The sequence below is a fragment of the Bidens hawaiensis genome, unplaced genomic scaffold (assembly GCF_021521415.1).
Source record: "Bidens hawaiensis isolate Kalapana, Puna unplaced genomic scaffold, B.hawaiensis_p1.1 tig00419438_1, whole genome shotgun sequence".
Lineage (NCBI taxonomy): Eukaryota > Viridiplantae > Streptophyta > Magnoliopsida > Asterales > Asteraceae > Bidens > Bidens hawaiensis.
Window position 1 is genome coordinate 115,110 of NW_027504861.1, and position 11,276 is coordinate 126,385.

The following is an 11,276-nucleotide window of genomic DNA, read 5'->3' on the forward strand; positions in this document are numbered from 1 at the left end:
CTAGTTTGAGTTTTGATTGCTTCTCCATCCCGAATTATTGGAATTTTTGTTTAAGTTTGGATAGCTAATGAAGTTAATAGCCTCTTCCCGAAAACCTACGGGGCACTGATTCGTATCATCCCCCCCCTCTACAAATCTCGCAAAGTTGACTCTTCACATGTAGGTCCTTCACCATCTTTGTTAACGCCTCAACCTGTGTCGTAAGTGCGGTGTTCATGTCGACCGGATGTATGCCACGTGATATAGAGTCTACACTCTTGATACTCCTAGGGGGTGGTCACTGGTATCCACTCATGGCTAACCCATTGAACAGGGCTATGCCCTCATCGGTATCCTTCGTCATCAGCAAGTTGCCTCCCGTAGCCGTGTCAAACATACTCTTCGTCGCGTATACGACACCGTTATAGAACTTCTCGGCAACTGCCCAGTCCTGTAGGCCATGGTTGGGACATAATGCTAGAAGATTTTCCAATAGCTCCAATGCCTCGTAGAATGTCTCGGTGCCTTCCATTTGGAGAAAATGAATTTGATTACGCAAACAAGCGGCTTTAGCCGGAGGATCGTATTTTTCAACAAACTTGGCTTGCATGGCGGCCCAATATAACAAACCATAAATCAATCCAAAAAGAAATAAAATAATCAAAAGAAAAAATGAAGAAATAAGAAGAAAAAAAAAGAAGAAATAAAACAAAGGAAAAATGGAGAATGTAAAAGAAGTAAAAATTCCATCCCACATTGGTGGATGAAAGAAATAGAAGGCTTCCACCATGGTATAAATAGGATTCCTAATTCTTGTACCACATCGCTAGATTACAAAACTTGTAAGCTTTTTATAAGGAAGAGAGCTCACATGATAATATTCTTATGTGCCAAATCACACCTAGCGGTCCTAGTAGAGGGTGCGAAGCACCCGACGCGCACGCGCACGGGCACGGGCTCGGGCGAAGTGCGATGGGCGCTTTGATGACGCACTTTGCACTTCGCTCGCATCGCCGTAAGCCGCTTAAGAGCCGCCTTATTATTTTTGTTTCTTCACGTGACGCGAAGGAATGAGCTTAAGATTCTTCGTGCCACGCAAAGTTATAACAATTATCCCAAATGTCTTTGTCGTTCGCGCGACGCGAAGATGTTTTTTGCTCGACGCGACGTGGAAGTCACATAAAGATGACACGTTGTCTGACACGTGGCATAGCTAGGGCTGACTCGGCAACTCTACATCCACTTCGCATGACGCGAAGGTTTCTCCACGCGACGCGAAGATACCCAATTTCAAGTGTAAATAGATTGGAATCTATGCCTTCATTCCTCGTTCAATTTAACATTCTCTCTCAAAATTTCTTATATATAAGGCTAGTATTATACCCGAGTAGTTGTAACGGTACCTCTTCGATTGAAAGGAACTTGTATACACGAATCCAAAAGCTCTACCTAATCAAGGTAAGACATTGTGCAATCGTGTAAAGCTCATGTCTCGTGATTATCGTTATTATTATGGGGTTTATACTAACATAAATATACTATATTATGCTTAATCTAGGTGCTTAACATCAGAAGGCTTGTTAAATATAAACTTCCAAGGTGAGACATTCGCGTTTTTTTTTTTGCACTACTCACATTTGCATGAGACAACTGATTTTTAATACTGTCATGAAGCTTTTACAAACCCATTAAACTCAAGACAGATAGTTCAAATATTTTCAAAGGGTTTAATCTACATTACAGTGATTAAGTCTCTATTGACTTATGGGATGGTTACTATTGGTATTTATGAGATTTTGTATACAAGGCTTGCCTACTGGGCTATTATATGTTACTTATTGGACAAGTGTTAGCCAATAAGTAATATGACCACAGTCACGGATACGGTTGAGTGACAAGTAACTTTCAGTAATTTTTAATCAGGTAGATGTAAAAAATCTTAATGCTGTAACTGTAAAATGTGTCATTTATAAATGAATCTACTCACTAGTATTTCCTGCTAATCAAATATGTTTTTTAAACATGTTTCAGGTGACTTGTTAGAGACAAAGGAATGATACCTGCGGGCTTTCAGCTTAAATAAGTGTCTTGTCACCAGAATAAAGAAACATGTTTTGTAAATTAGGGTTTATCCCTATAAAACCTACGGTTGTATAAAAATGGGTTTTTAATCCTAGTTTATGAAATAAGAATTATGGTGTTTTTATAACTCTAATTGTTTTTCCTAACTAAGGTCCTAATGAAATATTACGCTGCAAATTATTTTAATAAACACCGATACCACCACTCAACGTTCACGACTCCCCTCCCGGGGTATAGGGGTCGGGGGCTGTGATAGCTGAAGTGGAATCAGAGCCATTGGTTTAAGCAATATTGTTATTTTAACAATATCTAATTAAGTGTTAGGAAATAAATATATTAACCTATGTGTTAACTTTATGAACAAGATTATAACTGCACATGAACATAAATAATATGATTTTTTTTCTTTTGGAGTTCGTTGTTTTATTGTTTTTAATTAACAACATGAGTGAGCTTATAGAAACTTTTGAGAACATATCTGTCAATACGGAGAATATGGAAAGGGGAAACCCATCAAGTGAAGAATAAACAAATGAGCCAATGGCGTATACCGCCCAGTCCTCAACCTCAACCCCAACCCAACCAAAACAAAAAAGAAGAAAAAGATGTATAGATTGGAAAAGGGGAATAAAGAAACAAAAGAGAAGATTCATAATTCCAGTACCACAGCCACAATCTCAACCACCAACTGAACAACAACCCCCTCAAACACAATCTTTTGCTGAAATCCTCATGGAAGAAAGGCTAGGCCTATGCCTAGACCAATGTGAACTCTTCCAACCTATAATTAATGACATGGGGGCAGGAATCTCAACCAACCCAGCTATACAAACCCAAAACCAAGAAAACCCAATTTCCCCTTATGAACTTATAAATCAATCCTAGTTTGAAGAATGGTGGACGAACGACTGGTAATTTCACACGATGACAACAAGTCCGTACGCACCCTTCCAGCCCGAAACAGCCAACTACCCGACGATGACACCGGAGATGACAACGCAACTCCGTCGAGAGCTTGTTAAAACCGCCACATGACTGAGACACATCAGGGAGAGCATGACCTGGAGATATTATGATATAGAACCATTTATATAATATAACTAATATATATATTATACGTTAATTATCATACTTTCTTTTTTGTTAAAAAAAATGGTGTGTATGTATAAAATATAGTGATGCATATATAGATTGGATGTAGAATATAGTGATGCATATGTATAAATATATACTAAAAGAGTAAATGTCGCAAAGCTCGACGATTTTGACATATTCTGTGCTTATGTGTTAACATGTTTTTATGCTTATGTGCTATTAATATCTTGCTTATTTTATTATTTTGAAAAGGCATGTTATCTGGACGTAGATGACAATAAGGATCTCCGATTGTTACAGCTTGTATCTCAAAGTGTGAATCCATTGAGATTGAACACACACAAGTAAACATTAAGCACATTTTCATATATATCAAGAAATATTACAAGATATGACACATTGCACACTTTCTCTCTCTCTCTGACACTGACTAAAAGTCTAAGTAGAAACGCATAAGTCCCCTATTTATTGGAAACATGAACTAGCTTATCAAGTCCGTATATGATATACGGCGTATATCATATACGTCGCATATGATATGCGTTGACTTGAAGACTTATGCGTTGAGCACAACATACAAACTATATATTTGACATTTTTAGACCTATACAATCATATCTAATTCATCTAAGACCTTAGCAATAGACATTATGCTCTAACAAACTCCCCCTTGGATGTTGCTAGGTATTCGATCTTCAAACTTTCAATCTTTCTTCTTAAAAGTTATTTCTCTATACTCCCTCCTCATATCTTCCCATGAATCTTTAGATGAGGGGTTTTGATTAGTTGGAATTGATACTCCAATGCCTTTGCATTGAAATCGTTTTAGTGCAGCAATCCTTATCTTCTCCTTTATCTCCTCCTCTCTTTCCTTCTTCTTCTGTGCTTCCTTTTCACCAAACTCAAACCATTTGCTCTTCCAAACTTCACCAGAGTGTATTTTATACTTATGACAGATCTTCACAACCTTTTGGTATTGCATAGCAAACGCATGAAATTTCTCTCGTCACACTTGAATCTTGCACTTATGCAGCATCTCTATATCCTTCTCAGAACAATTAACCAACCACATCGGATCCATAAATCTGTCACATCCCACACTCCATCTCTTTTTAACACAATTTGAGCTTCCCCATGGTTTTTATCATAGTACCACCACCGAAAATACACATTAAAGTCTTGTTCCATTGGTTACATCAGAATCAATTTCAGAGTTTCAGGTTGTTTATACCTCAAAGTCTTCACAAAGTCATCAGTTTCTGGATCTTTCTTAACTTTTGAAACATGAAGAAATGGGATTTGAGGAGTCAAGCTACGGAATCTGCATTTAGCTTGTCGCTTAATAAAATCTCAGATTTCTTTCACCGGTCCACGCTTAGGATAGTTCAATAGTTCTTTATCAACAATATCTACTACGTCCATCCATGGTAAGGACTTTAACTCACATAGGCACTCAAAGTATTGCACGCCGTATGCTCTTATAACGGAAATTTTCCTTATCTTTAGTAGATAAGCAATACTAACAACCTTTCCCAATTTTACTTCTTTTTCTTTCTTCTTATAATACTTGATAGGATTCAAGTATATACGTTTAGGCTCAATCTTCTTCCTTTCAAACTATTCCTCCTGCTCCTAACTGTTATCTCAGCTTCTTCATTTGTATTGTCTTTAGCAGGGATAGGATTACCTTGATCATCAAATTCTTGACTGATCATATGAATCTCTTCATCGAACTCTTTGTAAAACTCAGGAAACATTTGGTCAGTAATATTTACATACGTTACCGGCTCCTTTTCTAGCTCTTACTCAACAATGTGTTCATTCACCAACAAATTCTCTTCAGTTAATCCCATATCTTTCTCAAAATCAAACTCGAACTCTTCTTTAGTAATATTTAATATACGAGCTAAATCTGCACGTGTAACCTCAATCTCACCTTCTTCTAACTCCTCTCCAGTTGATGAAAATCTTACTAGAGGCTTATATGAAATTGTATCAACGTCCAGTATTTCCATCTATTCAACATTTCCACCAGAATGAGTTGATTCTTGAGCAGATTCGCTTTCAATTACAGGCTCAATTACATTTTCAGTACTTGCACTCGCTCCAACACCAATTAACACACCTAAACCACCACCAGAACTTGGATCATCCTGATCATCATCATTAGGATCAACATATGATGGAGAATCACCATAATCTAATCGTTCTTCATCTTCTTTATCCTCTTCCTCTTCTGGCTCACCTGGTTTGGCTTGTCTACTCTTGACTCAATAACCTGTTCTGGTTCATCCACCTGTTTAACAACTGATTCTATGATTGGCTCCAACACAGGCTCAACAATCTATTCTAGTTCATGTACGAATCTAGATGATGATCCACCAACCTCTGGAATTTCAAAATGAACTATTGGTTCATCAACTTTCCCTTTTCCTTTAGCTTCAACTCTGTCTTGGTCATATTATACCTTAAAATTGCTTTCTTCAGACAGAGCTTCACCACCATATACACTGGTGAACACTTTATCTTCTGATCTTCCGAGTTCCTCAACCAGATTAATCCCCAACTTATCTTCCAATATCGAGAAATATCTTATATGAAGATTTAATAAATCTGCCTGTTGTTTTCTCCTCATCTCACCATCTTCAATAATTTTCTTCTGTTCAGCATTTTCATTCCTTAACCTTTCATTCTCCAGTACCAAACTGTCAATCCTTATTCCTTGCTCAGTAACCGTAGCCTTTAATGAATCATGATCATGAAATGTAAGAAAATCACCAAAACAGCTTGCATCAAGAGACGGTAAGCTGAAATCAGGTACTTTGTTAGTGGGTTTTGGTGAAACATGTGGCACTTGTCCTTGAGGAGATGGTTCCACCACTGGTGTCTTCAATACATTATTATCTCTGCCTAAGTCCACAACTGGTTCTTCCACAATAAATTCTGGATTGATTGGAGTAACAATAATCTAAGGTTCTTCACTATTAGGCTCGTCAATCAACTTTAACTTTGGTGAAGTAGCTCTCTTTGATTTCCTCTTGATACAAATCTTCTTTGGTTTAACTGGCTTCTCAACTGCAACCTTTGGAACGTAAGTCTCATCATGTTCATCGGTAGACTTACCTTTCTTCGAACTCTCAGCCCGCTTTTCAAATTTAGCCCTGGGATTGGCTAATCTCATCCTCCTTCTCTCAGAGTCAGACTCAGTTTCCTCTGGGTCCTTTTCAGATGTTGCTGAATGCACCTCCTCTTCTTTAACAGGTGTGACAATCTTCTTTTTCATAACTTTTCTTTTCTTCTTCTTAGGAATAGAAGATCCACCCTCTTAATCTGTTTCAATCTTGATAAACCTCTTACCCACTGGATTGAAATCCACAATCAATCTTTCTTCCTCAGCTCTATCTGAATCACTTCCATCGTTCCTCCATTTGTTGTCAGAAGGAGCTACATACTCTGGATTCTTGAGATGCCCAAATAAACCTCTGAATTTTGGAATGTCAGCTTCTTTGATTTTCTTATAAGTAGCAAGTTTAAACAAATTATTCCCTGTGACATGATCCAAGAATATCGTTGGCCTTTTTGACTCCAGGAAATACATCTTCAACAAACATTTGAACAAATCTTAGATACTGCAACCACTGCTCATCTCCAAAATTCATCTTCATATTGTCCAAAATCATACGGGAGAAGTTGTACTTTAAGTTCAAGCACAAGGCAGCTATCATAGTTATTTGGTAATCCAAGATCTCCTCGTAACCGCCTTTCCTATGTCCAAGGAAATGTACCATAATATGAACTAGATATTTAAATGACCTTGAAACTACAGTCTTCCTTAAAGCTAATCTGTTCAATGAATCTCTATATCCCATCCTGTGCATAAATCTTCTCACCATACGTTCATCTAAATCAACTGGATATGTCTATTCATCTCCAAAATCCAGCACTTTCCGAATCAAGGCTTCAGTAACAACAATCTTTTGTCCTTGAACAGTTGAATGAATATCCAAACCAAACACCATAGCAGTGCTCCAGAATTCAGTGATAATACTTTCATATGGATCTACGGTATGTGTAATCGCTTTGTATATTCTGGATCTCTTCAAAAGTGGCATGATCACCTTAAACTTGGGAGCTTTTGGATCTTCTTCATTTAGGTAAGCACACATGTTGTGATTTGGATCTGTAATATTAGCCTTCTTAACCATCTTCAAGATTAAATAAGTACACATGTTAGAAGTTAAGTCTGATTTCAACGGATGTATAAGTCCAGGTTTCAAAATATATGTTAATCACATCGCATATGTCATGAGAGTTTTGACTTTGGTCAACTCAGAACATATACTCCGTATGAACTTTGATCAAAATCCAAACTTCCAATCTGCAACACATTTGGACATTACAACCAATCACAAACATCGTCTACGCTTAGTTACAATATATTTGAACGCAATTTTATGATATTATGATGTTAAAATGGACGAACGGCATTCGAAGATGAATGGATAAACTTCACACTACAGATCTACTAATTCCAGTCCATACTAATCCAATTAAATGTTACTACCACATTCGTAATGTCAACCCAAGAAAAATTGATCATAAATCTGCAACAAGTCATGATTTATTAAGATCCAATTGATTTATGCAACAAGTCATGAGTTATTAAGATCCAATTCCCAGATCTAAAAAAAATCACCTTCAAAATCTGGAATGGTGTGTAACTCACCACAACAGATATCAAACCACAATGAACCAGCAAGATTATGTATGCAAATATAATCAAGATCAGAGAGAATTGCAGAAACTCAAGCGCATATGTGACTTATGCGTCGTATATCTCTCTTATATATGGACAGACATATGCGGCGTATAAGTATAAGACTTATACGGCGCGTAACTTATGCAGCATATAAGTCTCATACTTATACGTTGCATAAGTATGCTTGATCAATCTATAAATTCAAATCATGTTCACACCCATGTAATGTCACAAGTACAAACTAATGTCCTTGTACATTAAAAGAATGACTTAAATAAGCTCAATTTTGAAAAATCACTATTTTACCAAGTCCAAATTAATGACCTTGAATAAAACAGATAAACATTGAATCTTTTTGTTTTTGATTTGGCAAAACAAGATTTTGTTGTCATATGAAAAACACCCAAAGAGATATATCACCCGCCCATCAAGAGTCGAAAACTAAATCAGAAAGAAAAATATTTTTGGATTTTTAGATAGAAACAAGAAATCAATGTAAATCAAACAAATGGATGTAAGGCCCCGAACCCCGGGAACCCCACAGTTGGTAATCATTCAGAACGCTTGTAAAATAATTAAGCTTAAAAACAATTCTTTTCGTTAAAACCAACATCTCAGAGTATAATTCAGCAGAAAACATAAATAATAAAATAAGATCCCAAAACCCGGGAATTTTGCCCAAAATCAACATAGTTATCTTTAAATAAAAACGTTTAAAAATAAATGTTTAATAGTGAAACTTCAATTCCCGTATGCCCTTCACCGTCCAAGTAGCTTCGTGCACGTCCAAGCGATAAGGCATCCTCTTCCCAACCTAAAACTCACACTAACATGCACACAAAGTCAGCTTGAGCTGAGTGAGTTCAAGTTTTAAGTAAATAATATCATTAAATAATAGTTATGATAGTCATACCAAAAGTTTTAAAGCGTAAAAGGGTACATTCATTAAATCATCATTTCCAAACTAAACATCCTCATACATACATATACAAAATGTATATGTAAACATCCTTTCAATTACATCTCTATATATATCACAGTATATATATAACATCAGTGCATGCAAACACAAAGTAGGCATACACAACATCAGTAGTCGAAACGACTACAACAACGCCAGATATAGGCCAAGAAATAATGCATATACATATATATATATTTAATATCCCAAGGTCTATCATATACTAGCAGGCCTATATAACCTCGTTTAAAACCTTTCATCATGTAAGAAAACACTTAAGTGTGCATGCTAGCCCAAAAGTAAAAAGAGTAAAAAGGGCATCATGAACTCACCTGAAATCAATTGAACACTTGCAACGAGCTAGGAGAATCCTATGTACACGATCACAAGAAAGGGCCTGTAAATTATACACAACACATTACTAGACTGGACCGTAAGAACACTCTTGCCTAATGGGCCGTTCAAGCCCAACAATCTGGCCCAAGGCCCAACATTTGGCCCGAGGCCCAACAACTTGGCCCAAGGCCCAACCATTGGCCCAAGGCCCAACAACTTGGCCCAAGGCCCAACTCTTGGCCCAAGGCCCAACACCTTGGCCCAAGGCACAACACTTGGCCCAAGGCCCAACAACTTGGCCCAAGGCCCAAGGACAATCAAATCGGGTCGAATGCGCGTGTAATAAACCTTAAAACTATTGATTAACGAATCAGCCCTGAATGGAACAAATTCCATTTTAAATCTTTTCATTCATCAAGATTATGTTACCCGAGTTGATAGGGTTGACGGTTCCTTTTTACAACTCTTACTTTAACGTTTAAACGAAAATTCGCGCACCGCCGACTCGATTGACGAAGCACTAACCACAAGAGCCCCGAGCATCAAAAAAATAATTTTTCCACAGCCCTTAAACCTCCCTAGGGCTGTACAAACTGATTCGGTCGTCACCCGATCAATTAACGCATCAAACTCAACAATTTGCAATTCTACACCCGATAAACCCTAGTTTTCGAAATTGATTGACCGACCTAAACACCTCTAATGACCACGAAATTTTAATATGACGTAAATGCCATACCTGGGGATCTTTCTACACCGGAAACTCTAGTTTTTATCCACGGAAAGTGGGTCAATTACACCTTGGCGACCTGTCCAACGAAAAGTTTCGGCAAAATTGAGCATCAAAACGATTAGGGGTGAACAAAAAGAGTGTAGGGGTTTGTAGTACATACCTTGAACTACTTCTAGGAGCTTGGAATCAATCAAAAAGTCGAAGCAAGGAAGGGAGGGGGTGGCTATTTGCGGCCGATCGCTGCTGCTGCCCTAGGGTTTAGGATTTTTTTTTGTTTAATGTTATATTATGAAACTTTTTCATTCTAGCCCCCAGAAAATAATAATAATGCAACTTGGAAGAAATGCTAAGCGATTGGACGTACCGGGATGACTTAAAGGCTTTCGAGAAACGTCGGTTAAGTCCCGAGAGTTATACATACTCTACAATCCTTAATTCTTGAAACCGGAATTAACGGGCGTTACAATGAAAATTCAAATTTGAAATTTATACAGAAAACACATATTTTTGTGAGTTTGAGCAGGGAATCATATTGATCAAACTATCCTTCCATCATAGTTTTATTTTCAGCGTTTATTATGACTAGTGTTAAGTCAATCATTGGTATTGTTATCCACCTAAACCTTTCAAAACAAATGATTCAGAAATTTCTTTGATACATTTAATTGATTCGATTAAGCAAGGATATCAAGAAAATATTAGCTCTAATCTTAATTCAGGCTTAATTTGATTTCTACAAGATCACTCGAACTTGACTTAAACCTTAGAATCAGAAGATAAAAATACTTTTATTTTAAGAAAATCAGCAAATAATCCCCACTACAAGACATACCCCCATTATCAAGCAATACCTTAAGGTCCTTTACCATGGATCAGTATGCACGATTTCATCTATCGACTTGCAAACGTTGTGTCCCTTGTGATCCGTTTCTAAATGGTAATAAGACAAGATCAAGGATATAACGTGTGTCAAACAACAGATTTTGATCAAGTCAGTAATGAATTTAGTACATAAGTAATTTAGTGATCAAGTTTAATGACTTATAAAGCAGCTTTGTCTGCTGGTTTGCTTTTTACAGCTTGTTTATGAGAGAGCACGAAAGGATATAGATCTTAGGATTACATCGATGAACTCGTTGTGTATATATACGATTAGCCTAGGATTACGTTAGTGTGTGTAGTGTGTGTTTTGAGAGAGTATTTGGACAGAGTAACGAGAGGGAATCAGGAATAATCAGAACTGTTAGATTAATGAATAGATTATAGGGTATATATAGAGGATGACCTCATTCGTTAAGATAGACTTAACAAATGAGTCATTCGTTACATTA